The sequence below is a fragment of the Pleurodeles waltl genome, chromosome 4_1 (genome assembly GCF_031143425.1).
Source record: "Pleurodeles waltl isolate 20211129_DDA chromosome 4_1, aPleWal1.hap1.20221129, whole genome shotgun sequence".
NCBI lineage: Eukaryota > Metazoa > Chordata > Amphibia > Caudata > Salamandridae > Pleurodeles > Pleurodeles waltl.
The window spans coordinates 75,905,963-75,932,051 of NC_090442.1; the positions used below are offsets into that span (position 1 = coordinate 75,905,963).

General features: G+C 40.5%; 12 non-coding genes across 12 annotated transcripts; all 12 read right to left on the reverse strand.

Annotated features, from left to right (window-relative positions):
* Positions 1–665: 665 nt before the first annotated feature.
* Positions 666–737, reverse strand: TRNAC-GCA (transfer RNA cysteine (anticodon GCA)). The gene has a single exon. It is a non-coding gene; the product is annotated as a tRNA-Cys (tRNA).
* A 2,090-nt stretch (positions 738–2,827) lies between these two features.
* On the reverse strand, positions 2,828–2,899 carry TRNAC-GCA (transfer RNA cysteine (anticodon GCA)). The gene has a single exon. It is a non-coding gene; the product is annotated as a tRNA-Cys (tRNA).
* Positions 2,900–4,989: 2,090 nt separating this feature from the next.
* Positions 4,990–5,061, reverse strand: TRNAC-GCA (transfer RNA cysteine (anticodon GCA)). Its single transcript has one exon. It is a non-coding gene; the product is annotated as a tRNA-Cys (tRNA).
* A 2,092-nt stretch (positions 5,062–7,153) lies between these two features.
* Positions 7,154–7,225, reverse strand: TRNAC-GCA (transfer RNA cysteine (anticodon GCA)). The gene has a single exon. It is a non-coding gene; the product is annotated as a tRNA-Cys (tRNA).
* A 2,090-nt stretch (positions 7,226–9,315) lies between these two features.
* Positions 9,316–9,387, reverse strand: TRNAC-GCA (transfer RNA cysteine (anticodon GCA)). The gene has a single exon. It is a non-coding gene; the product is annotated as a tRNA-Cys (tRNA).
* Positions 9,388–11,478: 2,091 nt separating this feature from the next.
* Positions 11,479–11,550, reverse strand: TRNAC-GCA (transfer RNA cysteine (anticodon GCA)). The gene has a single exon. It is a non-coding gene; the product is annotated as a tRNA-Cys (tRNA).
* Positions 11,551–13,642: 2,092 nt separating this feature from the next.
* On the reverse strand, positions 13,643–13,714 carry TRNAC-GCA (transfer RNA cysteine (anticodon GCA)). The gene has a single exon. It is a non-coding gene; the product is annotated as a tRNA-Cys (tRNA).
* A 2,090-nt stretch (positions 13,715–15,804) lies between these two features.
* On the reverse strand, positions 15,805–15,876 carry TRNAC-GCA (transfer RNA cysteine (anticodon GCA)). The gene has a single exon. It is a non-coding gene; the product is annotated as a tRNA-Cys (tRNA).
* Positions 15,877–17,968: 2,092 nt separating this feature from the next.
* On the reverse strand, positions 17,969–18,040 carry TRNAC-GCA (transfer RNA cysteine (anticodon GCA)). The gene has a single exon. It is a non-coding gene; the product is annotated as a tRNA-Cys (tRNA).
* Positions 18,041–20,130: 2,090 nt separating this feature from the next.
* TRNAC-GCA (transfer RNA cysteine (anticodon GCA)) lies at positions 20,131–20,202 on the reverse strand. The gene has a single exon. It is a non-coding gene; the product is annotated as a tRNA-Cys (tRNA).
* A 2,092-nt stretch (positions 20,203–22,294) lies between these two features.
* TRNAC-GCA (transfer RNA cysteine (anticodon GCA)) lies at positions 22,295–22,366 on the reverse strand. Its single transcript has one exon. It is a non-coding gene; the product is annotated as a tRNA-Cys (tRNA).
* Positions 22,367–24,456: 2,090 nt separating this feature from the next.
* On the reverse strand, positions 24,457–24,528 carry TRNAC-GCA (transfer RNA cysteine (anticodon GCA)). Its single transcript has one exon. It is a non-coding gene; the product is annotated as a tRNA-Cys (tRNA).
* Between the last annotated feature and the right edge of the window lie 1,561 nt (positions 24,529–26,089).

The following is a 26,089-nucleotide window of genomic DNA, read 5'->3' on the forward strand; positions in this document are numbered from 1 at the left end:
AGCACAACAAATCAGCTGTGCTGTGGTAAATACAGTGGAATTTAGAAACTTGTGATTTGTTTACCTATGTATTTTTTCTTTGCACCTGCAATTTCTGCTATATGCTCAATTATTAGAAGCAATGCTTGTTAATAAATCCATGCCGTAAAACATTATCTGTGTGCTGCACACTACAGAATGTAGAAAGATGTATTAAAGTACACAGTATCATGCTGTGTACACAAATTTCAATTTGTCCCTGTGTGCCAATGTACGAACTCTTGTTTTACTCGAATTGATCCATGGTGCAGTTACTGGGCGTGAGTGTGAAAACTGTTAATATTCGCACAACAGTCTTAAGGATGCACATAAAACTTTGAGCTATTTTGTTTAAATCGTCGTTTTAGTGTGAAATACTTTCAATAAATCCCCAAGAATTGTAGAAAGTGATATAGAAAGAAATTGAAAGCTTCTTTCATGTGTGAAGGGGGCACCCAGATTGATCCATGGTGCAGTTACTGGGTGTGAGTGTGAAAACTGTTAATTTTCAACGAGTCAGAAGGATGCACATAAAACTTTGAGCTATTTTGCTTAATTAGTCGTTTTAGTGTGACATACTTTCAAAAAATCCCCAAGAATTGAAAAAAGCGATACAGAAAGAAATTGACAGCTTCTTTAAAGTATTAAGGGGGCACCCGGATTTGAACCAGAGACCTCTTGATCTGCAGTCAAATGCTCTACCACTGAGCTATACCCCCTTGTTGTACTATCTGGAAGTGGATGGACTAGAAACTGCTGCTGTGGATCTCATCAGAACGGCTTCCTCTTTTATAGGCTCTCTATACCACCTGCTGATTTATTAGTCACACGGTCTGGGACACAGCCTGACTCATGCCCCTGGCTACAAGCTGATGGACACACTCAACACACCTGATGCTTCACTATTCACACCAAAATACATAGCATGACAGCAGGTCCTAGGCCAAGGGTGCCAATTCACTCTCAAGCTTACTCTTGCTTCACTAGTCACAGGGACTGCTATGGAGACCGGCTGCTGGTCCTTTCACACAACCCTCTTACGGACGCAGATAAAACCTAAAACTCTTTTTAATTAGTGGTTTTTCTGTGACATACTTTCAAGAAATCTCCAGAAATTGAAATAAGTAACAGAGAATTTTTTTTTTGTTCCTTAAAAGGAGAAGTGGGAAGCAAGACTTGAACTGGGGACCTCTTGATCTGCAGTCACATACTTTACTGCTGAGCTATACACATCCTCTTTTCCTGAAATATGCCTTCACACACACCTTATTACTGCGAGCAGCAGGCTGTAGAGTGCAGACGTCACATATAATACCATGGACTCTTACTAGCACTGAGTTATACCTACTCTGGGATTCCAGCTGTGGGACTAGCTTACTCTCTTGTCTACTCACCATGCTGGAAGTGAGAGTGAGTCTTACTCTCTTCTGCAATCACTCTGTGCCCTAAATTTCAGTCTTAGTCTCTCGTCTGCTCACTCTCTGCAGTAAGTGTGCAAAGCTGTCAGTGACTCAGCCAGTCTAAGCCTCCTAGCTCATTTAAAAATACACTGCCTCAGACATTGACAGAACACAACTCTAGTGAGGAAAGACTTCTTTTTAACAGTGCTTTGGTTAGCAGTACCATACAACTCTCACACAGTCACTATCTCTTCTAATCGATGCAAGTTCACATAGATGTCTTTTAAAATGCAATTTCTGTGTCCCTCACGTGGTAATGTCTTTAACAATGCTATATCTTTGTTTTATGGTAAAACAATTTGATATGGTATACATATTGGACCAGTCTTACTGTACATTCTAGTAACGGTAAGCTGGCGTGATACTAGTGAAACACACTGGAAACAGTACACAGGCCAGTCACAGTGTACCAGCATTTGGGTCCAGTTTTGTCTAGCCGACGTTACCTTACATACTAATTACAGTAAATAGGTGTGCTACTGGAGAAAGACACAAGTAACAGCATGCAGGCATTTGTTTCTTACACATATTACTATCAGTAAGCACACATGCTACTGTCCAAACTCAGTTCTAAAACTGCAGAGACTTCTGTTACAGTATAAGGACATTTGTGAAAGCATTACGGGCATACAGTGTCCACACACTCACATCTTTGCTGCTGTACAGGCACACAGTGTTTCTTAAAGCACAACAAATCAGCTGTGCTGTGGTAAATACAGTGGAATTTAGAAACTTGTGATTTGTTTACCTATGTATTTTTTCTTTGCACCTGCAATTTCTGCTATATGCTCAATTATTAGAAGCAATGCTTGTTAATAAATCCATGCCGTAAAACATTATCTGTGTGCTGCACACTACAGAATGTAGAAAGATGTATTAAAGTACACAGTATCATGCTGTGTACACAAATTTCAATTTGTCCCTGTGTGCCAATGTACGAACTCTTGTTTTACTCGAATTGATCCATGGTGCAGTTACTAGGCGTGAGTGTGAAAACTGTTAATATTCGCACAACAGTCTTAAGGATGCACATAAAACTTTGAGCTATTTTGTTTAAATCGTCGTTTTAGTGTGAAATACTTTCAATAAATCCCCAAGAATTGTAGAAAGTGATATAGAAAGAAATTGAAAGCTTCTTTCATGTGTGAAGGGGGCACCCAGATTGATCCATGGTGCAGTTACTGGGTGGGAGTGTGAAAACTGTTAATTTTCAACGAGTCATAAGGATGCACATAAAACTTTGAGCTATTTTGCTTAATTAGTCGTTTTAGTGTGACATACTTTCAAAAAATCCCCAAGAATTGAAAAAAGCGATACAGAAAGAAATTGACAGCTTCTTTAAAGTATTAAGGGGGCACCCGGATTTGAACCAGAGACCTCTTGATCTGCAGTCAAATGCTCTACCACTGAGCTATACCCCCTTGTTGTACTATCTGGAAGTGGATGGACTAGAAACTGCTGCTGTGGATCTCATCAGAACGGCTTCCTCTTTTATAGGCTCTCTATACCACCTGCTGATTTATTAGTCACACGGTCTGGGACACAGCCTGACTCATGCCCCTGGCTACAAGCTGATGGACACACTCAACACACCTGATGCTTCACTATTCACACCAAAATACATAGCATGACAGCAGGTCCTAGGCCAAGGGTGCCAATTCACTCTCAAGCTTACTCTTGCTTCACTAGTCACAGGGACTGCTATGGAGACCGGCTGCTGGTCCTTTCACACAACCCTCTTACGGACGCAGATAAAACCTAAAACTCTTTTTAATTAGTGGTTTTTCTGTGACATACTTTCAAGAAATCTCCAGAAATTGAAATAAGTAACAGAGATTTTTTTTTTTGTTCCTTAAAAGGAGAAGTGGGAAGCAAGACTTGAACTGGGGACCTCTTGATCTGCAGTCACATACTTTACTGCTGAGCTATACACATCCTCTTTTCCTGAAATATGCCTTCACACACACCTTATCACTGCGAGCAGCAGGCTGTAGAGTGCAGACGTCACATATAATACCATGGACTCTGACTAGCACTGAGTTATACCTACTCTGGGATTCCAGCTGTGGGACTAGCTTACTCTCTTGTCTACTCACCATGCTGGAAGTGAGAGTGAGTCTTACACTCTTCTGCAATCACTCTGTGCCCTAAATTTCAGTCTTAGTCTCTCGTCTGCTCACTCTCTGCAGTAAGTGTGCAAAGCTGTCAGTGACTCAGCCAGTCTAAGCCTCCTAGCTCATTTAAAAATACACTGCCTCAGACATTGACAGAACACAACTCTAGTGAGGAAAGACTTCTTTTTAACAGTGCTTTGGTTAGCAGTACCATACAACTCTCACACAGTCACTATCTCTTCTAATCGATGCAAGTTCACATAGATGTCTTTTAAAATGCAATTTCTGTGTCCCTCACGTGGTAATGTCTTTAACAATGCTATATCTTTGTTTTATGGTAAAACAATTTGATATGGTATACATATTGGACCAGTCTTACTGTACATTCTAGTAACGGTAAGCTGGCGTGATACTAGTGAAACACACTGGAAACAGTACACAGGCCAGTCACAGTGTACCAGCATTTGGGTCCAGTTTTGTCTAGCCGACGTTACCTTACATACTAATTACAGTAAATAGGTGTGCTACTGGAGAAAGACACAAGTAACAGCATGCAGGCATTTGTTTCTTACACATATTACTATCAGTAAGCACACATGCTACTGTCCAAACTCAGTTCTAAAACTGCAGAGACTTCTGTTACAGTATAAGGACATTTGTGAAAGCATTACGGGCATACAGTGTCCACACACTCACATCTTTGCTGCTGTACAGGCACACAGTGTTTCTTAAAGCACAACAAATCAGCTGTGCTGTGGTAAATACAGTGGAATTTAGAAACTTGTGATTTGTTTACCTATGTATTTTTTCTTTGCACCTGCAATTTCTGCTATATGCTCAATTATTAGAAGCAATGCTTGTTAATAAATCCATGCCGTAAAACATTATCTGTGTGCTGCACACTACAGAATGTAGAAAGATGTATTAAAGTACACAGTATCATGCTGTGTACACAAATTTCAATTTGTCCCTGTGTGCCAATGTACGAACTCTTGTTTTACTCGAATTGATCCATGGTGCAGTTACTAGGCGTGAGTGTGAAAACTGTTAATATTCGCACAACAGTCTTAAGGATGCACATAAAACTTTGAGCTATTTTGTTTAAATCGTCGTTTTAGTGTGAAATACTTTCAATAAATCCCCAAGAATTGTAGAAAGTGATATAGAAAGAAATTGAAAGCTTCTTTCATGTGTGAAGGGGGCACCCAGATTGATCCATGGTGCAGTTACTGGGTGGGAGTGTGAAAACTGTTAATTTTCAACGAGTCATAAGGATGCACATAAAACTTTGAGCTATTTTGCTTAATTAGTCGTTTTAGTGTGACATACTTTCAAAAAATCCCCAAGAATTGAAAAAAGCGATACAGAAAGAAATTGACAGCTTCTTTAAAGTATTAAGGGGGCACCCGGATTTGAACCAGAGACCTCTTGATCTGCAGTCAAATGCTCTACCACTGAGCTATACCCCCTTGTTGTACTATCTGGAAGTGGATGGACTAGAAACTGCTGCTGTGGATCTCATCAGAACGGCTTCCTCTTTTATAGGCTCTCTATACCACCTGCTGATTTATTAGTCACACGGTCTGGGACACAGCCTGACTCATGCCCCTAGCTACAAGCTGATGGACACACTCAACACACCTGATGCTTCACTATTCACACCAAAATACATAGCATGACAGCAGGTCCTAGGCCAAGGGTGCCAATTCACTCTCAAGCTTACTCTTGCTTCACTAGTCACAGGGACTGCTATGGAGACCGGCTGCTGGTCCTTTCACACAACCCTCTTACGGACGCAGATAAAACCTAAAACTCTTTTTAATTAGTGGTTTTTCTGTGACATACTTTCAAGAAATCTCCAGAAATTGAAATAAGTAACAGAGATTTTTTTTTTTGTTCCTTAAAAGGAGAAGTGGGAAGCAAGACTTGAACTGGGGACCTCTTGATCTGCAGTCACATACTTTACTGCTGAGCTATACACATCCTCTTTTCCTGAAATATGCCTTCACACACACCTTATCACTGCGAGCAGCAGGCTGTAGAGTGCAGACGTCACATATAATACCATGGACTCTGACTAGCACTGAGTTATACCTACTCTGGGATTCCAGCTGTGGGACTAGCTTACTCTCTTGTCTACTCACCATGCTGGAAGTGAGAGTGAGTCTTACACTCTTCTGCAATCACTCTGTGCCCTAAATTTCAGTCTTAGTCTCTCGTCTGCTCACTCTCTGCAGTAAGTGTGCAAAGCTGTCAGTGACTCAGCCAGTCTAAGCCTCCTAGCTCATTTAAAAATCCACTGCCTCAGACATTGACAGAACACAACTCTAGTGAGGAAAGACTTCTTTTTAACAGTGCTTTGGTTAGCAGTACCATACAACTCTCACACAGTCACTATCTCTTCTAATCGATGCAAGTTCACATAGATGTCTTTTAAAATGCAATTTCTGTGTCCCTCACGTGGTAATGTCTTTAACAATGCTATATCTTTGTTTTATGGTAAAACAATTTGATATGGTATACATATTGGACCAGTCTTACTGTACATTCTAGTAACGGTAAGCTGGCGTGATACTAGTGAAACACACTGGAAACAGTACACAGGCCAGTCACAGTGTACCAGCATTTGGGTCGAGTTTTGTCTAGCCGACGTTACCTTACATACTAATTACAGTAAATAGGTGTGCTACTGGAGAAAGACACAAGTAACAGCATGCAGGCATTTGTTTCTTACACATATTACTATCAGTAAGCACACATGCTACTGTCCAAACTCAGTTCTAAAACTGCAGAGACTTCTGTTACAGTATAAGGACATTTGTGAAAGCATTACGGGCATACAGTGTCCACACACTCACATCTTTGCTGCTGTACAGGCACACAGTGTTTCTTAAAGCACAACAAATCAGCTGTGCTGTGGTAAATACAGTGGAATTTAGAAACTTGTGATTTGTTTACCTATGTATTTTTTCTTTGCACCTGCAATTTCTGCTATATGCTCAATTATTAGAAGCAATGCTTGTTAATAAATCCATGCCGTAAAACATTATCTGTGTGCTGCACACTACAGAATGTAGAAAGATGTATTAAAGTACACAGTATCATGCTGTGTACACAAATTTCAATTTGTCCCTGTGTGCCAATGTACGAACTCTTGTTTTACTCGAATTGATCCATGGTGCAGTTACTGGGCGTGAGTGTGAAAACTGTTAATTTTCGCACAACAGTCTTAAGGATGCACATAAAACTTTGAGCTATTTTGTTTAAATAGTCGTTTTAGTGTGAAATACTTTCAATAAATCCCCAAGAATTGTAGAAAGTTATATAGAAAGAAATTGAAAGCTTCTTTCATGTGTGAAGGGAGCACCCAGATTGATCCATGGTGCAGTTACTGGGTGTGTGTCTGAAAACTGTTAATTTTCAACAAGAGTCATAATGATGCACATAAAACTTTCAGCTATTTTGCTTAATTAGTCGTTTTAGTGTGACATACTTTCAAAAAATCCCCAAGAATTGAAAAAAGCGATACAGAATGAAATTGACAGCTTCTTTAAAGTATTAAGGGGACACCCGGATTTGAACCAGGGACCTCTTGATCTGCAGTCAAATGCTCTACCACTGAGCTATACCCCCTTGTTGTACTATCTGGAAGTGGATGGACTAGAAACTGCTGCTGTGGATCTCATCAGAACGGCTTCCTCTTTTATAGGCTCTCTATACCACCTGCTGATTTATTAGTCACAGGGTCTGGGACACAGCCTGACTCATGCCCCTGGCTACAAGCTGATGGACACACTCAACACACCTGATGCTTCACTATTCACACCAAAATACATAGCATGACAGCAGGTCCTAGGCCAAGGGTGCCAATTGACTCTCAAGCTTACTCTTGCTTCACTAGTCACAGGGACTGCTATGGAGACCGGCTGCTGGTCCTTTCACACAACCCTCTTACGGACGCAGATAAAACCTAAAACTCTTTTTAATTAGTGGTTTTTCTGTGACATACTTTCAAGAAATCTCCAGAAATTGAAATAAGTAACAGAGAATTTTTTTTTTGTTCCTTAAAAGGAGAAGTGGGAAGCAAGACTTGAACTCGGGACCTCTTGATCTGCAGTCACATACTTTACTGCTGAGCTATACACATCCTCTTTTCCTGAAATATGCCTTCACACACACCTTATTACTGCGAGCAGCAGGCTGTAGAGTGCAGACGTCACATATAATACCATGGACTCTGACTAGCACTGAGTTATACCTACTCTGGGATTCCAGCTGTGGGACTAGCTTACTCTCTTGTCTACTCACCATGCTGGAAGTGAGAGTGAGTCTTACTCTCTTCTGCAATCACTCTGTGCCCTAAATTTTAGTCTTAGTCTCTCGTCTGCTCACTCTCTGCAGTAAGTGTGCAAAGCTGTCAGTGACTCAGCCAGTCTAAGCCTCCTAGCTCATTTAAAAATACACTGCCTCAGACATTGACAGAAAACAACTCTAGTGAGGAAAGACTTCTTTTTAACAGTGCTTTGGTTAGCAGTACCATACAACTCTCACACAGTCACTATCTCTTCTAATCGATGCAAGTTCACATAGATGTCTTTTAACATGCAATTTCTGTGTCCCTCACGTGGTAATGTCTTTAACAATGCTATATCTTTGTTTTATGGTAAAACAATTTGATATGGTATACATATTGGACCAGTCTTACTGTACATTCTAGTAACGGTAAGCTGGCGTGATACTAGTGAAACACACTGGAAACAGTACACAGGCCAGTCACAGTGTACCAGCATTTGGGTCCAGTTTTGTCTAGCCGACGTTACCTTACATACTAATTACAGTAAATAGGTGTGCTACTGGAGAAAGACACAAGTAACAGCATGCAGGCATTTGTTTCTTACACATATTACTATCAGTAAGCACACATGCTACTGTCCAAACTCAGTTCTAAAACTGCAGAGACTTCTGTTACAGTATAAGGACATTTGTGAAAGCATTACGGGCATACAGTGTCCACACACTCACATCTTTGCTGCTGTACAGGCACACAGTGTTTCTTAAAGCACAACAAATCAGCTGTGCTGTGGTAAATACAGTGGAATTTAGAAACTTGTGATTTGTTTACCTATGTATTTTTTCTTTGCACCTGCAATTTCTGCTATATGCTCAATTATTAGAAGCAATGCTTGTTAATAAATCCATGCCGTAAAACATTATCTGTGTGCTGCACACTACAGAATGTAGAAAGATGTATTAAAGTACACAGTATCATGCTGTGTACACAAATTTCAATTTGTCCCTGTGTGCCAATGTACGAACTCTTGTTTTACTCGAATTGATCCATGGTGCAGTTACTGGGCGTGAGTGTGAAAACTGTTAATATTCGCACAACAGTCTTAAGGATGCACATAAAACTTTGAGCTATTTTGTTTAAATCGTCGTTTTAGTGTGAAATACTTTCAATAAATCCCCAAGAATTGTAGAAAGTGATATAGAAAGAAATTGAAAGCTTCTTTCATGTGTGAAGGGGGCACCCAGATTGATCCATGGTGCAGTTACTGGGTGTGAGTGTGAAAACTGTTAATTTTCAACGAGTCATAAGGATGCACATAAAACTTTGAGCTATTTTGCTTAATTAGTCGTTTTAGTGTGACATACTTTCAAAAAATCCCCAAGAATTGAAAAAAGCGATACAGAAAGAAATTGACAGCTTCTTTAAAGTATTAAGGGGGCACCCGGATTTGAACCAGAGACCTCTTGATCTGCAGTCAAATGCTCTACCACTGAGCTATACCCCCTTGTTGTACTATCTGGAAGTGGATGGACTAGAAACTGCTGCTGTGGATCTCATCAGAACGGCTTCCTCTTTTATAGGCTCTCTATACCACCTGCTGATTTATTAGTCACACGGTCTGGGACACAGCCTGACTCATGCCCCTGGCTACAAGCTGATGGACACACTCAACACACCTGATGCTTCACTATTCACACCAAAATACATAGCATGACAGCAGGTCCTAGGCCAAGGGTGCCAATTCACTCTCAAGCTTACTCTTGCTTCACTAGTCACAGGGACTGCTATGGAGACCGGCTGCTGGTCCTTTCACACAACCCTCTTACGGACGCAGATAAAACCTAAAACTCTTTTTAATTAGTGGTTTTTCTGTGACATACTTTCAAGAAATCTCCAGAAATTGAAATAAGTAACAGAGATTTTTTTTTGTTGTTCCTTAAAAGGAGAAGTGGGAAGCAAGACTTGAACTGGGGACCTCTTGATCTGCAGTCACATACTTTACTGCTGAGCTATACACATCCTCTTTTCCTGAAATATGCCTTCACACACACCTTATTACTGCGAGCAGCAGGCTGTAGAGTGCAGACGTCACATATAATACCATGGACTCTTACTAGCACTGAGTTATACCTACTCTGGGATTCCAGCTGTGGGACTAGCTTACTCTCTTGTCTACTCACCATGCTGGAAGTGAGAGTGAGTCTTACTCTCTTCTGCAATCACTCTGTGCCCTAAATTTCAGTCTTAGTCTCTCGTCTGCTCACTCTCTGCAGTAAGTGTGCAAAGCTGTCAGTGACTCAGCCAGTCTAAGCCTCCTAGCTCATTTAAAAATACACTGCCTCAGACATTGACAGAACACAACTCTAGTGAGGAAAGACTTCTTTTTAACAGTGCTTTGGTTAGCAGTACCATACAACTCTCACACAGTCACTATCTCTTCTAATCGATGCAAGTTCACATAGATGTCTTTTAAAATGCAATTTCTGTGTCCCTCACGTGGTAATGTCTTTAACAATGCTATATCTTTGTTTTATGGTAAAACAATTTGATATGGTATACATATTGGACCAGTCTTACTGTACATTCTAGTAACGGTAAGCTGGCGTGATACTAGTGAAACACACTGGAAACAGTACACAGGCCAGTCACAGTGTACCAGCATTTGGGTCCAGTTTTGTCTAGCCGACGTTACCTTACATACTAATTACAGTAAATAGGTGTGCTACTGGAGAAAGACACAAGTAACAGCATGCAGGCATTTGTTTCTTACACATATTACTATCAGTAAGCACACATGCTACTGTCCAAACTCAGTTCTAAAACTGCAGAGACTTCTGTTACAGTATAAGGACATTTGTGAAAGCATTACGGGCATACAGTGTCCACACACTCACATCTTTGCTGCTGTACAGGCACACAGTGTTTCTTAAAGCACAACAAATCAGCTGTGCTGTGGTAAATACAGTGGAATTTAGAAACTTGTGATTTGTTTACCTATGTATTTTTTCTTTGCACCTGCAATTTCTGCTATATGCTCAATTATTAGAAGCAATGCTTGTTAATAAATCCATGCCGTAAAACATTATCTGTGTGCTGCACACTACAGAATGTAGAAAGATGTATTAAAGTACACAGTATCATGCTGTGTACACAAATTTCAATTTGTCCCTGTGTGCCAATGTACGAACTCTTGTTTTACTCGAATTGATCCATGGTGCAGTTACTAGGCGTGAGTGTGAAAACTGTTAATATTCGCACAACAGTCTTAAGGATGCACATAAAACTTTGAGCTATTTTGTTTAAATCGTCGTTTTAGTGTGAAATACTTTCAATAAATCCCCAAGAATTGTAGAAAGTGATATAGAAAGAAATTGAAAGCTTCTTTCATGTGTGAAGGGGGCACCCAGATTGATCCATGGTGCAGTTACTGGGTGTGAGTGTGAAAACTGTTAATTTTCAACGAGTCATAAGGATGCACATAAAACTTTGAGCTATTTTGCTTAATTAGTCGTTTTAGTGTGACATACTTTCAAAAAATCCCCAAGAATTGAAAAAAGCGATACAGAAAGAAATTGACAGCTTCTTTAAAGTATTAAGGGGGCACCCGGATTTGAACCAGAGACCTCTTGATCTGCAGTCAAATGCTCTACCACTGAGCTATACCCCCTTGTTGTACTATCTGGAAGTGGATGGACTAGAAACTGCTGCTGTGGATCTCATCAGAACGGCTTCCTCTTTTATAGGCTCTCTATACCACCTGCTGATTTATTAGTCACACGGTCTGGGACACAGCCTGACTCATGCCCCTGGCTACAAGCTGATGGACACACTCAACACACCTGATGCTTCACTATTCACACCAAAATACATAGCATGACAGCAGGTCCTAGGCCAAGGGTGCCAATTCACTCTCAAGCTTACTCTTGCTTCACTAGTCACAGGGACTGCTATGGAGACCGGCTGCTGGTCCTTTCACACAACCCTCTTACGGACGCAGATAAAACCTAAAACTCTTTTTAATTAGTGGTTTTTCTGTGACATACTTTCAAGAAATCTCCAGAAATTGAAATAAGTAACAGAGATTTTTTTTTTTGTTCCTTAAAAGGAGAAGTGGGAAGCAAGACTTGAACTGGGGACCTCTTGATCTGCAGTCACATACTTTACTGCTGAGCTATACACATCCTCTTTTCCTGAAATATGCCTTCACACACACCTTATTACTGCGAGCAGCAGGCTGTAGAGTGCAGACGTCACATATAATACCATGGACTCTGACTAGCACTGAGTTATACCTACTCTGGGATTCCAGCTGTGGGACTAGCTTACTCTCTTGTCTACTCACCATGCTGGAAGTGAGAGTGAGTCTTACACTCTTCTGCAATCACTCTGTGCCCTAAATTTCAGTCTTAGTCTCTCGTCTGCTCACTCTCTGCAGTAAGTGTGCAAAGCTGTCAGTGACTCAGCCAGTCTAAGCCTCCTAGCTCATTTAAAAATCCACTGCCTCAGACATTGACAGAACACAACTCTAGTGAGGAAAGACTTCTTTTTAACAGTGCTTTGGTTAGCAGTACCATACAACTCTCACACAGTCACTATCTCTTCTAATCGATGCAAGTTCACATAGATGTCTTTTAAAATGCAATTTCTGTGTCCCTCACGTGGTAATGTCTTTAACAATGCTATATCTTTGTTTTATGGTAAAACAATTTGATATGGTATACATATTGGACCAGTCTTACTGTACATTCTAGTAACGGTAAGCTGGCGTGATACTAGTGAAACACACTGGAAACAGTACACAGGCCAGTCACAGTGTACCAGCATTTGGGTCCAGTTTTGTCTAGCCGACGTTACCTTACATACTAATTACAGTAAATAGGTGTGCTACTGGAGAAAGACACAAGTAACAGCATGCAGGCATTTGTTTCTTACACATATTACTATCAGTAAGCACACATGCTACTGTCCAAACTCAGTTCTAAAACTGCAGAGACTTCTGTTACAGTATAAGGACATTTGTGAAAGCATTACGGGCATACAGTGTCCACACACTCACATCTTTGCTGCTGTACAGGCACACAGTGTTTCTTAAAGCACAACAAATCAGCTGTGCTGTGGTAAATACAGTGGAATTTAGAAACTTGTGATTTGTTTACCTATGTATTTTTTCTTTGCACCTGCAATTTCTGCTATATGCTCAATTATTAGAAGCAATGCTTGTTAATAAATCCATGCCGTAAAACATTATCTGTGTGCTGCACACTACAGAATGTAGAAAGATGTATTAAAGTACACAGTATCATGCTGTGTACACAAATTTCAATTTGTCCCTGTGTGCCAATGTACGAACTCTTGTTTTACTCGAATTGATCCATGGTGCAGTTACTGGGCGTGAGTGTGAAAACTGTTAATTTTCGCACAACAGTCTTAAGGATGCACATAAAACTTTGAGCTATTTTGTTTAAATAGTCGTTTTAGTGTGAAATACTTTCAATAAATCCCCAAGAATTGTAGAAAGTTATATAGAAAGAAATTGAAAGCTTCTTTCATGTGTGAAGGGAGCACCCAGATTGATCCATGGTGCAGTTACTGGGTGTGAGTGTGAAAACTGTTAATTTTCAACAAGAGTCATAAGGATGCACATAAAACTTTGAGCTATTTTGCTTAATTAGTCGTTTTAGTGTGACATACTTTCAAAAAATCCCCAAGAATTGAAAAAAGCGATACAGAAAGAAATTGACAGCTTCTTTAAAGTATTAAGGGGACACCCGGATTTGAACCAGGGACCTCTTGATCTGCAGTCAAATGCTCTACCACTGAGCTATACCCCCTTGTTGTACTATCTGGAAGTGGATGGACTAGAAACTGCTGCTGTGGATCTCATCAGAACGGCTTCCTCTTTTATAGGCTCTCTATACCACCTGCTGATTTATTAGTCACAGGGTCTGGGACACAGCCTGACTCATGCCCCTGGCTACAAGCTGATGGACACACTCAACACACCTGATGCTTCACTATTCACACCAAAATACATAGCATGACAGCAGGTCCTAGGCCAAGGGTGCCAATTGACTCTCAAGCTTACTCTTGCTTCACTAGTCACAGGGACTGCTATGGAGACCGGCTGCTGGTCCTTTCACACAACCCTCTTACGGACGCAGATAAAACCTAAAACTCTTTTTAATTAGTGGTTTTTCTGTGACATACTTTCAAGAAATCTCCAGAAATTGAAATAAGTAACAGAGAATTTTTTTTTTGTTCCTTAAAAGGAGAAGTGGGAAGCAAGACTTGAACTCGGGACCTCTTGATCTGCAGTCACATACTTTACTGCTGAGCTATACACATCCTCTTTTCCTGAATTATGCCTTCACACACACCTTATTACTGCGAGCAGCAGGCTGTAGAGTGCAGACGTCACATAGAATACCATGGACTCTGACTAGCACTGAGTTATACCTACTCTGGGATTCCAGCTGTGGGACTAGCTTACTCTCTTGTCTACTCACCATGCTGGAAGTGAGAGTGAGTCTTACTCTCTTCTGCAATCACTCTGTGCCCTAAATTTTAGTCTTAGTCTCTCGTCTGCTCACTCTCTGCAGTAAGTGTGCAAAGCTGTCAGTGACTCAGCCAGTCTAAGCCTCCTAGCTCATTTAAAAATACACTGCCTCAGACATTGACAGAAAACAACTCTAGTGAGGAAAGACTTCTTTTTAACAGTGCTTTGGTTAGCAGTACCATACAACTCTCACACAGTCACTATCTCTTCTAATCGATGCAAGTTCACATAGATGTCTTTTAACATGCAATTTCTGTGTCCCTCACGTGGTAATGTCTTTAACAATGCTATATCTTTGTTTTATGGTAAAACAATTTGATATGGTATACATATTGGACCAGTCTTACTGTACATTCTAGTAACGGTAAGCTGGCGTGATACTAGTGAAACACACTGGAAACAGTACACAGGCCAGTCACAGTGTACCAGCATTTGGGTCCAGTTTTGTCTAGCCGACGTTACCTTACATACTAATTACAGTAAATAGGTGTGCTACTGGAGAAAGACACAAGTAACAGCATGCAGGCATTTGTTTCTTACACATATTACTATCAGTAAGCACACATGCTACTGTCCAAACTCAGTTCTAAAACTGCAGAGACTTCTGTTACAGTATAAGGACATTTGTGAAAGCATTACGGGCATACAGTGTCCACACACTCACATCTTTGCTGCTGTACAGGCACACAGTGTTTCTTAAAGCACAACAAATCAGCTGTGCTGTGGTAAATACAGTGGAATTTAGAAACTTGTGATTTGTTTACCTATGTATTTTTTCTTTGCACCTGCAATTTCTGCTATATGCTCAATTATTAGAAGCAATGCTTGTTAATAAATCCATGCCGTAAAACATTATCTGTGTGCTGCACACTACAGAATGTAGAAAGATGTATTAAAGTACACAGTATCATGCTGTGTACACAAATTTCAATTTGTCCCTGTGTGCCAATGTACGAACTCTTGTTTTACTCGAATTGATCCATGGTGCAGTTACTGGGCGTGAGTGTGAAAACTGTTAATATTCGCACAACAGTCTTAAGGATGCACATAAAACTTTGAGCTATTTTGTTTAAATCGTCGTTTTAGTGTGAAATACTTTCAATAAATCCCCAAGAATTGTAGAAAGTGATATAGAAAGAAATTGAAAGCTTCTTTCATGTGTGAAGGGGGCACCCAGATTGATCCATGGTGCAGTTACTGGGTGTGAGTGTGAAAACTGTTAATTTTCAACGAGTCATAAGGATGCACATAAAACTTTGAGCTATTTTGCTTAATTAGTCGTTTTAGTGTGACATACTTTCAAAAAATCCCCAAGAATTGAAAAAAGCGATACAGAAAGAAATTGACAGCTTCTTTAAAGTATTAAGGGGGCACCCGGATTTGAACCAGAGACCTCTTGATCTGCAGTCAAATGCTCTACCACTGAGCTATACACCCTTGTTGTACTATCTGGAAGTGGATGGACTAGAAACTGCTGCTGTGGATCTCATCAGAACGGCTTCCTCTTTTATAGGCTCTCTATACCACCTGCTGATTTATTAGTCACACGGTCTGGGACACAGCCTGACTCATGCCCCTGGCTACAAGCTGATGGACACACTCAACACACCTGATGCTTCACTATTCACACCAAAATACATAGCATGACAGCAGGTCCTAGGCCAAGGGTGCCAATTCACTCTCAAGCTTACTCTTGCTTCACTAGTCACAGGGACTGCTATGGAGACCGGCTGCTGGTCCTTTCACACAACCCTCTTACGGACGCAGATAAAACCTAAAACTCTTTTTAATTAGTGGTTTTTCTGTGACATACTTTCCAGAAATCTCCAGAAATTGAAATAAGTAACAGAGAATTTTTTTTTTGTTCCTTAAAAGGAGAAGTGGGAAGCAAGACTTGAACTGGGGACCTCTTGATCTGCAGTCACATACTTTACTGCTGAGCTATACACATCCTCTTTTCCTGAAATATGCTTTCACACACACCTTATTACTGCGAGCAGCAGGCTGTAGAGTGCAGACGTCACATATAATACCATGGACTCTGACTAGCACTGAGTTATACCTACTCTGGGATTCCAGCTGTGGGACTAGCTTACTCTCTTGTCTACTCACCATGCTGGAAGTGAGAGTGAGTCTTACTCTCTTCTGCAATCACTCTGTGCCCTAAATTTCAGTCTTAGTCTCTCGTCTGCTCACTCTCTGCAGTAAGTGTGCAAAGCTGTCAGTGACTCAGCCAGTCTAAGCCTCCTAGCTCATTTAAAAATACACTGCCTCAGACATTGACAGAACACAACTCTAGTGAGGAAAGACTTCTTTTTAACAGTGCTTTGGTTAGCAGTACCATACAACTCTCACACAGTCACTATCTCTTCTAATCGATGCAAGTTCACATAGATGTCTTTTAAAATGCAATTTCTGTGTCCCTCACGTGGTAATGTCTTTAACAATGCTATATCTTTGTTTTATGGTAAAACAATTTGATATGGTATACATATTGGACCAGTCTTACTGTACATTCTAGTAACGGTAAGCTGGCGTGATACTAGTGAAACACACTGGAAACAGTACACAGGCCAGTCACAGTGTACCAGCATTTGGGTCCAGTTTTGTCTAGCCGACGTTACCTTACATACTAATTACAGTAAATAGGTGTGCTACTGGAGAAAGACACAAGTAACAGCATGCAGGCATTTGTTTCTTACACATATTACTATCAGTAAGCACACATGCTACTGTCCAAACTCAGTTCTAAAACTGCAGAGACTTCTGTTACAGTATAAGGACATTTGTGAAAGCATTACGGGCATACAGTGTCCACACACTCACATCTTTGCTGCTGTACAGGCACACAGTGTTTCTTAAAGCACAACAAATCAGCTGTGCTGTGGTAAATACAGTGGAATTTAGAAACTTGTGATTTGTTTACCTATGTATTTTTTCTTTGCACCTGCAATTTCTGCTATATGCTCAATTATTAGAAGCAATGCTTGTTAATAAATCCATGCCGTAAAACATTATCTGTGTGCTGCACACTACAGAATGTAGAAAGATGTATTAAAGTACACAGTATCATGCTGTGTACACAAATTTCAATTTGTCCCTGTGTGCCAATGTACGAACTCTTGTTTTACTCGAATTGATCCATGGTGCAGTTACTGGGCGTGAGTGTGAAAACTGTTAATTTTCGCACAACAGTCTTAAGGATGCACATAAAACTTTGAGCTATTTTGTTTAAATAGTCGTTTTAGTGTGAAATACTTTCAATAAATCCCCAAGAATTGTAGAAAGTTATATAGAAAGAAATTGAAAGCTTCTTTCATGTGTGAAGGGAGCACCCAGATTGATCCATGGTGCAGTTACTGGGTGTGAGTGTGAAAACTGTTAATTTTCAACAAGAGTCATAAGGATGCACATAAAACTTTGAGCTATTTTGCTTAATTAGTCGTTTTAGTGTGACATACTTTCAAAAAATCCCCAAGAATTGAAAAAAGCGATACAGAAAGAAATTGACAGCTTCTTTAAAGTATTAAGGGGACACCCGGATTTGAACCAGGGACCTCTTGATCTGCAGTCAAATGCTCTACCACTGAGCTATACCCCCTTGTTGTACTATCTGGAAGTGGATGGACTAGAAACTGCTGCTGTGGATCTCATCAGAACGGCTTCCTCTTTTATAGGCTCTCTATACCACCTGCTGATTTATTAGTCACAGGGTCTGGGACACAGCCTGACTCATGCCCCTGGCTACAAGCTGATGGACACACTCAACACACCTGATGCTTCACTATTCACACCAAAATACATAGCATGACAGCAGGTCCTAGGCCAAGGGTGCCAATTGACTCTCAAGCTTACTCTTGCTTCACTAGTCACAGGGACTGCTATGGAGACCGGCTGCTGGTCCTTTCACACAACCCTCTTACGGACGCAGATAAAACCTAAAACTCTTTTTAATTAGTGGTTTTTCTGTGACATACTTTCAAGAAATCTCCAGAAATTGAAATAAGTAACAGAGAATTTTTTTTTTGTTCCTTAAAAGGAGAAGTGGGAAGCAAGACTTGAACTCGGGACCTCTTGATCTGCAGTCACATACTTTACTGCTGAGCTATACACATCCTCTTTTCCTGAAATATGCCTTCACACACACCTTATTACTGCGAGCAGCAGGCTGTAGAGTGCAGACGTCACATATAATACCATGGACTCTGACTAGCACTGAGTTATACCTACTCTGGGATTCCAGCTGTGGGACTAGCTTACTCTCTTGTCTACTCACCATGCTGGAAGTGAGAGTGAGTCTTACTCTCTTCTGCAATCACTCTGTGCCCTAAATTTTAGTCTTAGTCTCTCGTCTGCTCACTCTCTGCAGTAAGTGTGCAAAGCTGTCAGTGACTCAGCCAGTCTAAGCCTCCTAGCTCATTTAAAAATACACTGCCTCAGACATTGACAGAAAACAACTCTAGTGAGGAAAGACTTCTTTTTAACAGTGCTTTGGTTAGCAGTACCATACAACTCTCACACAGTCACTATCTCTTCTAATCGATGCAAGTTCACATAGATGTCTTTTAACATGCAATTTCTGTGTCCCTCACGTGGTAATGTCTTTAACAATGCTATATCTTTGTTTTATGGTAAAACAATTTGATATGGTATACATATTGGACCAGTCTTACTGTACATTCTAGTAACGGTAAGCTGGCGTGATACTAGTGAAACACACTGGAAACAGTACACAGGCCAGTCACAGTGTACCAGCATTTGGGTCCAGTTTTGTCTAGCCGACGTTACCTTACATACTAATTACAGTAAATAGGTGTGCTACTGGAGAAAGACACAAGTAACAGCATGCAGGCATTTGTTTCTTACACATATTACTATCAGTAAGCACACATGCTACTGTCCAAACTCAGTTCTAAAACTGCAGAGACTTCTGTTACAGTATAAGGACATTTGTGAAAGCATTACGGGCATACAGTGTCCACACACTCACATCTTTGCTGCTGTACAGGCACACAGTGTTTCTTAAAGCACAACAAATCAGCTGTGCTGTGGTAAATACAGTGGAATTTAGAAACTTGTGATTTGTTTACCTATGTATTTTTTCTTTGCACCTGCAATTTCTGCTATATGCTCAATTATTAGAAGCAATGCTTGTTAATAAATCCATGCCGTAAAACATTATCTGTGTGCTGCACACTACAGAATGTAGAAAGATGTATTAAAGTACACAGTATCATGCTGTGTACACAAATTTCAATTTGTCCCTGTGTGCCAATGTACGAACTCTTGTTTTACTCGAATTGATCCATGGTGCAGTTACTGGGCGTGAGTGTGAAAACTGTTAATATTCGCACAACAGTCTTAAGGATGCACATAAAACTTTGAGCTATTTTGTTTAAATCGTCGTTTTAGTGTGAAATACTTTCAATAAATCCCCAAGAATTGTAGAAAGTGATATAGAAAGAAATTGAAAGCTTCTTTCATGTGTGAAGGGGGCACCCAGATTGATCCATGGTGCAGTTACTGGGTGTGAGTGTGAAAACTGTTAATTTTCAACGAGTCATAAGGATGCACATAAAACTTTGAGCTATTTTGCTTAATTAGTCGTTTTAGTGTGACATACTTTCAAAAAATCCCCAAGAATTGAAAAAAGCGATACAGAAAGAAATTGACAGCTTCTTTAAAGTATTAAGGGGGCACCCGGATTTGAACCAGAGACCTCTTGATCTGCAGTCAAATGCTCTACCACTGAGCTATACACCCTTGTTGTACTATCTGGAAGTGGATGGACTAGAAACTGCTGCTGTGGATCTCATCAGAACGGCTTCCTCTTTTATAGGCTCTCTATACCACCTGCTGATTTATTAGTCACACGGTCTGGGACACAGCCTGACTCATGCCCCTGGCTACAAGCTGATGGACACACTCAACACACCTGATGCTTCACTATTCACACCAAAATACATAGCATGACAGCAGGTCCTAGGCCAAGGGTGCCAATTCACTCTCAAGCTTACTCTTGCTTCACTAGTCACAGGGACTGCTATGGAGACCGGCTGCTGGTCCTTTCACACAACCCTCTTACGGACGCAGATAAAACCTAAAACTCTTTTTAATTAGTGGTTTTTCTGTGACATACTTTCCAGAAATCTCCAGAAATTGAAATAAGTAACAGAGAATTTTTTTTTTGTTCCTTAAAAGGAGAAGTGGGAAGCAAGACTTGAACTGGGGACCTCTTGATCTGCAGTCACATACTTTACTGCTGAGCTATACACATCCTCTTTTCCTGAAATATGCTTTCACACACACCTTATTACTGCGAGCAGCAGGCTGTAGAGTGCAGACGTCACATATAATACCATGGACTCTGACTAGCACTGAGTTATACCTACTCTGGGATTCCAGCTGTGGGACTAGCTTACTCTCTTGTCTACTCACCATGCTGGAAGTGAGAGTGAGTCTTACTCTCTTCTGCAATCACTCTGTGCCCTAAATTTCAGTCTTAGTCTCTCGTCTGCTCACTCTCTGCAGTAAGTGTGCAAAGCTGTCAGTGACTCAGCCAGTCTAAGCCTCCTAGCTCATTTAAAAATACACTGCCTCAGACATTGACAGAACACAACTCTAGTGAGGAAAGACTTCTTTTTAACAGTGCTTTGGTTAGCAGTACCATACAACTCTCACACAGTCACTATCTCTTCTAATCGATGCAAGTTCACATAGATGTCTTTTAAAATGCAATTTCTGTGTCCCTCACGTGGTAATGTCTTTAACAATGCTATATCTTTGTTTTATGGTAAAACAATTTGATATGGTATACATATTGGACCAGTCTTACTGTACATTCTAGTAACGGTAAGCTGGCGTGATACTAGTGAAACACACTGGAAACAGTACACAGGCCAGTCACAGTGTACCAGCATTTGGGTCCAGTTTTGTCTAGCCGACGTTACCTTACATACTAATTACAGTAAATAGGTGTGCTACTGGAGAAAGACACAAGTAACAGCATGCAGGCATTTGTTTCTTACACATATTACTATCAGTAAGCACACATGCTACTGTCCAAACTCAGTTCTAAAACTGCAGAGACTTCTGTTACAGTATAACGACATTTGTGAAAGCATTACGGGCATACAGTGTCCACACACTCACATCTTTGCTGCTGTACAGGCACACAGTGTTTCTTAAAGCACAACAAATCAGCTGTGCTGTGGTAAATACAGTGGAATTTAGAAACTTGTGATTTGTTTACCTATGTATTTTTTCTTTGCACCTGCAATTTCTGCTATATGCTCAATTATTAGAAGCAATGCTTGTTAATAAATCCATGCCGTAAAACATTATCTGTGTGCTGCACACTACAGAATGTAGAAAGATGTATTAAAGTACACAGTATCATGCTGTGTACACAAATTTCAATTTGTCCCTGTGTGCCAATGTACGAACTCTTGTTTTACTCGAATTGATCCATGGTGCAGTTACTGGGCGTGAGTGTGAAAACTGTTAAATTTCGCACAACAGTCTTAAGGATGCACATAAAACTTTGAGCTATTTTGTTTAAATAGCTGTTTTAGTGTGAAATACTTTCAATAAATCCCCAAGAATTGTAGAAAGTGATATAGAAAGAAATTGAAAGCTTCTTTCATGTGTGAAGGGAGCACCCAGATTGATCCATGGTGCAGTTACTGGGTGTGAGTGTGAAAACTGTTAATGTTCAACAAGAGTCATAAGGATGCACATAAAACTTTGAGCTATTTTGCTTAATTAGTCGTTTTAGTGTGACATACTTACAAAAAATCCCCAAGAATTGAAAAAAGCGATACAGAAAGAAATTGACAGCTTCTTTAAAGTATTAAGGGGGCACCCGGATTTGAACAAGGGACCTCTTGATCTGCAGTCAAATGCTCTACCACTGAGCTATACCCCCTTGTTGTACTATCTGGAAGTGGATGGACTAGAAACTGCTGCTGTGGATCTCATCAGAACAGCTTCCTCTTTTATATGCTCTCTATACCACCTGCTGATTTATTAGTCACAGGGTCTGGGACACAGCCTGACTCATGCCCCTGGCTACAAGCTGATGGACACACTCAACACACCTGATGCTTCACTATTCACACCAAAATACATAGCATGACAGCAGGTCCTAGGCCAAGGGTGCCAATTCACTCTCAAGCTTACTCTTGCTTCACTAGTCACAGGGACTGCTATGGAGACCGGCTGCTGGTCCTTTCACACAACCCTCTTACGGACGCAGATAAAACCTAAAACTCTTTTTAATTAGTGTTTTTTCTGTGACATACTTTCAAGAAATCTCCAGAAATTGAAATAAGTAACAGAGAATTTTTTTTTTGTTCCTTAAAAGGAGAAGTGGGAAGCAAGACTTGAACTGGGGACCTCTTGATCTGCAGTCACATAATTTACTGCTGAGCTATACACATCCTCTTTTCCTGAAATATGCCTTCACACACACCTTATTACTGCGAGCAGCAGGCTGTAGAGTGCAGACGTCACATATAATACCATGGACTCTGACTAGCACTGAGTTATACCTACTCTGGGATTCCAGCTGTGGGACTAGCTTACTCTCTTGTCTACTCACCATGCTGGAAGTGAGAGTGAGTCTTACTCTCTTCTGCAATCACTCTGTGCCCTAAATTTCAGTCTTAGTCTCTTGTCTGCTCACTCTCTGCAGTAAGTGTGCAAAGCTGTCAGTGACTCAGCCAGTCTAAGCCTCCTAGCTCATTTAAAAATACACTGCCTCAGACATTGACAGAACACAACTCTAGTGAGGAAAGACTTCTTTTTAACAGTGCTTTGGTTAGCAGTACCATACAACTCTCACACAGTCACTATCTCTTCTAATCGATGCAAGTTCACATAGATGTCTTTTAAAATGCAATTTCTGTGTCCCTCACGTGGTAATGTCTTTAACAATGCTATATCTTTGTTTTATGGTAAAACAATTTGATATGGTATACATATTGGACCAGTCTTACTGTACATTCTAGTAACGGTAAGCTGGCGTGATACTAGTGAAACACACTGGAAACACTACACAGGCCAGTCACAGTGTACCAGCATTTGGGTCCAGTTTTGTCTAGCCGACGTTACCTTACATACTAATTACAGTAAATAGGTGTGCTACTGGAGAAAGACACAAGTAACAGCATGCAGGCATTTGTTTCTTACACATATTACTATCAGTAAGCACACATGCTACTGTCCAAACTCAGTTCTAAAACTGCAGAGACTTCTGTTACAGTATAAGGACATTTGTGAAAGCATTACGGGCATACAGTGTCCACACACTCACATCTTTGCTGCTGTACAGGCACACAGTGTTTCTTAAAGCACAACAAATCAGCTGTGCTGTGGTAAATACAGTGGAATTTAGAAACTTGTGATTTGTTTACCTATGTATTTTTTCTTTGCACCTGCAATTTCTGCTATATGCTCAATTATTAGAAGCAATGCTTGTTAATAAATCCATGCCGTAAAACATTATCTGTGTGCTGCACACTACAGAATGTAGAAAGATGTATTAAAGTACACAGTATCATGCTGTGTACACAAATTTCAATTTGTCCCTGTGTGCCAATGTACGAACTCTTGTTTTACTCGAATTGATCCATGGTGCAGTTACTAGGCGTGAGTGTGAAAACTGTTAATATTCGCACAACAGTCTTAAGGATGCACATAAAACTTTGAGCTATTTTGTTTAAATCGTCGTTTTAGTGTGAAATACTTTCAATAAATCCCCAAGAATTGTAGAAAGTGATATAGAAAGAAATTGAAAGCTTCTTTCATGTGTGAAGGGGGCACCCAGATTGATCCATGGTGCAGTTACTGGGTGTGAGTGTGAAAACTGTTAATTTTCAACGAGTCATAAGGATGCACATAAAACTTTGAGCTATTTTGCTTAATTAGTCGTTTTAGTGTGACATACTTTCAAAAAATCCCCAAGAATTGAAAAAAGCGATACAGAAAGAAATTGACAGCTTCTTTAAAGTATTAAGGGGGCACCCGGATTTGAACCAGAGACCTCTTGATCTGCAGTCAAATGCTCTACCACTGAGCTATACCCCCTTGTTGTACTATCTGGAAGTGGATGGACTAGAAACTGCTGCTGTGGATCTCATCAGAACGGCTTCCTCTTTTATAGGCTCTCTATACCACCTGCTGATTTATTAGTCACAGGGTCTGGGACACAGCCTGACTCATGCCCCTGGCTACAAGCTGATGGACACACTCAACACACCTGATGCTTCACTATTCACACCAAAATACATAGCATGACAGCAGGTCCTAGGCCAAGGGTGCCAATTCACTCTCAAGCTTACTCTTGCTTCACTAGTCACAGGGACTGCTATGGATACCGGCTGCTGGTCCTTTCACACAACCCTCTTACGGACGCAGATAAAACCTAAAACTCTTTTTAATTAGTGGTTTTTCTGTGACATACTTTCAAGAAATCTCCAGAAATTGAAATAAGTAACAGATAATTTTTTTTTTGTTCCTTAAAAGGAGAAGTGGGAAGCAAGACTTGAACTGGGGACCTCTTGATCTGCAGTCACATACTTTACTGCTGAGCTATACACATCCTCTTTTCCTGAAATATGCCTTCACACACACCTTATTACTGCGAGCAGCAGGCTGTAGAGTGCAGACGTCACATATAATACCATGGATTCTGACTAGCACTGAGTTATACCTACTCTGGGATTCCAGCTGTGGGACTAGCTTACTCTCTTGTCTACTCACCATGCTGGAAGTGAGAGTGAGTCTTACACTCTTCTGCAATCACTCTGTGCCCTAAATTTCAGTCTTAGTCTCTCGTCTGCTCACTCTCTGCAGTAAGTGTGCAAAGCTGTCAGTGACTCAGCCAGTCTAAGCCTCCTAGCTCATTTAAAAATACACTGCCTCAGACATTGACAGAACACAACTCTAGTGAGGAAAGACTTCTTTTTAACAGTGCTTTGGTTAGCAGTACCATACAACTCTCACACAGTCACTATCTCTTCTAATCGATGCAAGTTCACATAGATGTCTTTTAAAATGCAATTTCTGTGTCCCTCACGTGGTAATGTCTTTAACAATGCTATATCTTTGTTTTATGGTAAAACAATTTGATATGGTATACATATTGGACCAGTCTTACTGTACATTCTAGTAACGGTAAGCTGGCGTGATACTAGTGAAACACACTGGAAACAGTACACAGGCCAGTCACAGTGTACCAGCATTTGGGTCCAGTTTTGTCTAGCCGACGTTACCTTACATACTAATTACAGTAAATAGGTGTGCTACTGGAGAAAGACACAAGTAACAGCATGCAGGCATTTGTTTCTTACACATATTACTATCAGTAAGCACACATGCTACTGTCCAAACTCAGTTCTAAAACTGCAGAGACTTCTGTTACAGTATAAGGACATTTGTGAAAGCATTACGGGCATACAGTGTCCACACACTCACATCTTTGCTGCTGTACAGGCACACAGTGTTTCTTAAAGCACAACAAATCAGCTGTGCTGTGGTAAATACAGTGGAATTTAGAAACTTGTGATTTGTTTACCTATGTATTTTTTCTTTGCACCTGCAATTTCTGCTATATGCTCAATTATTAGAAGCAATGCTTGTTAATAAA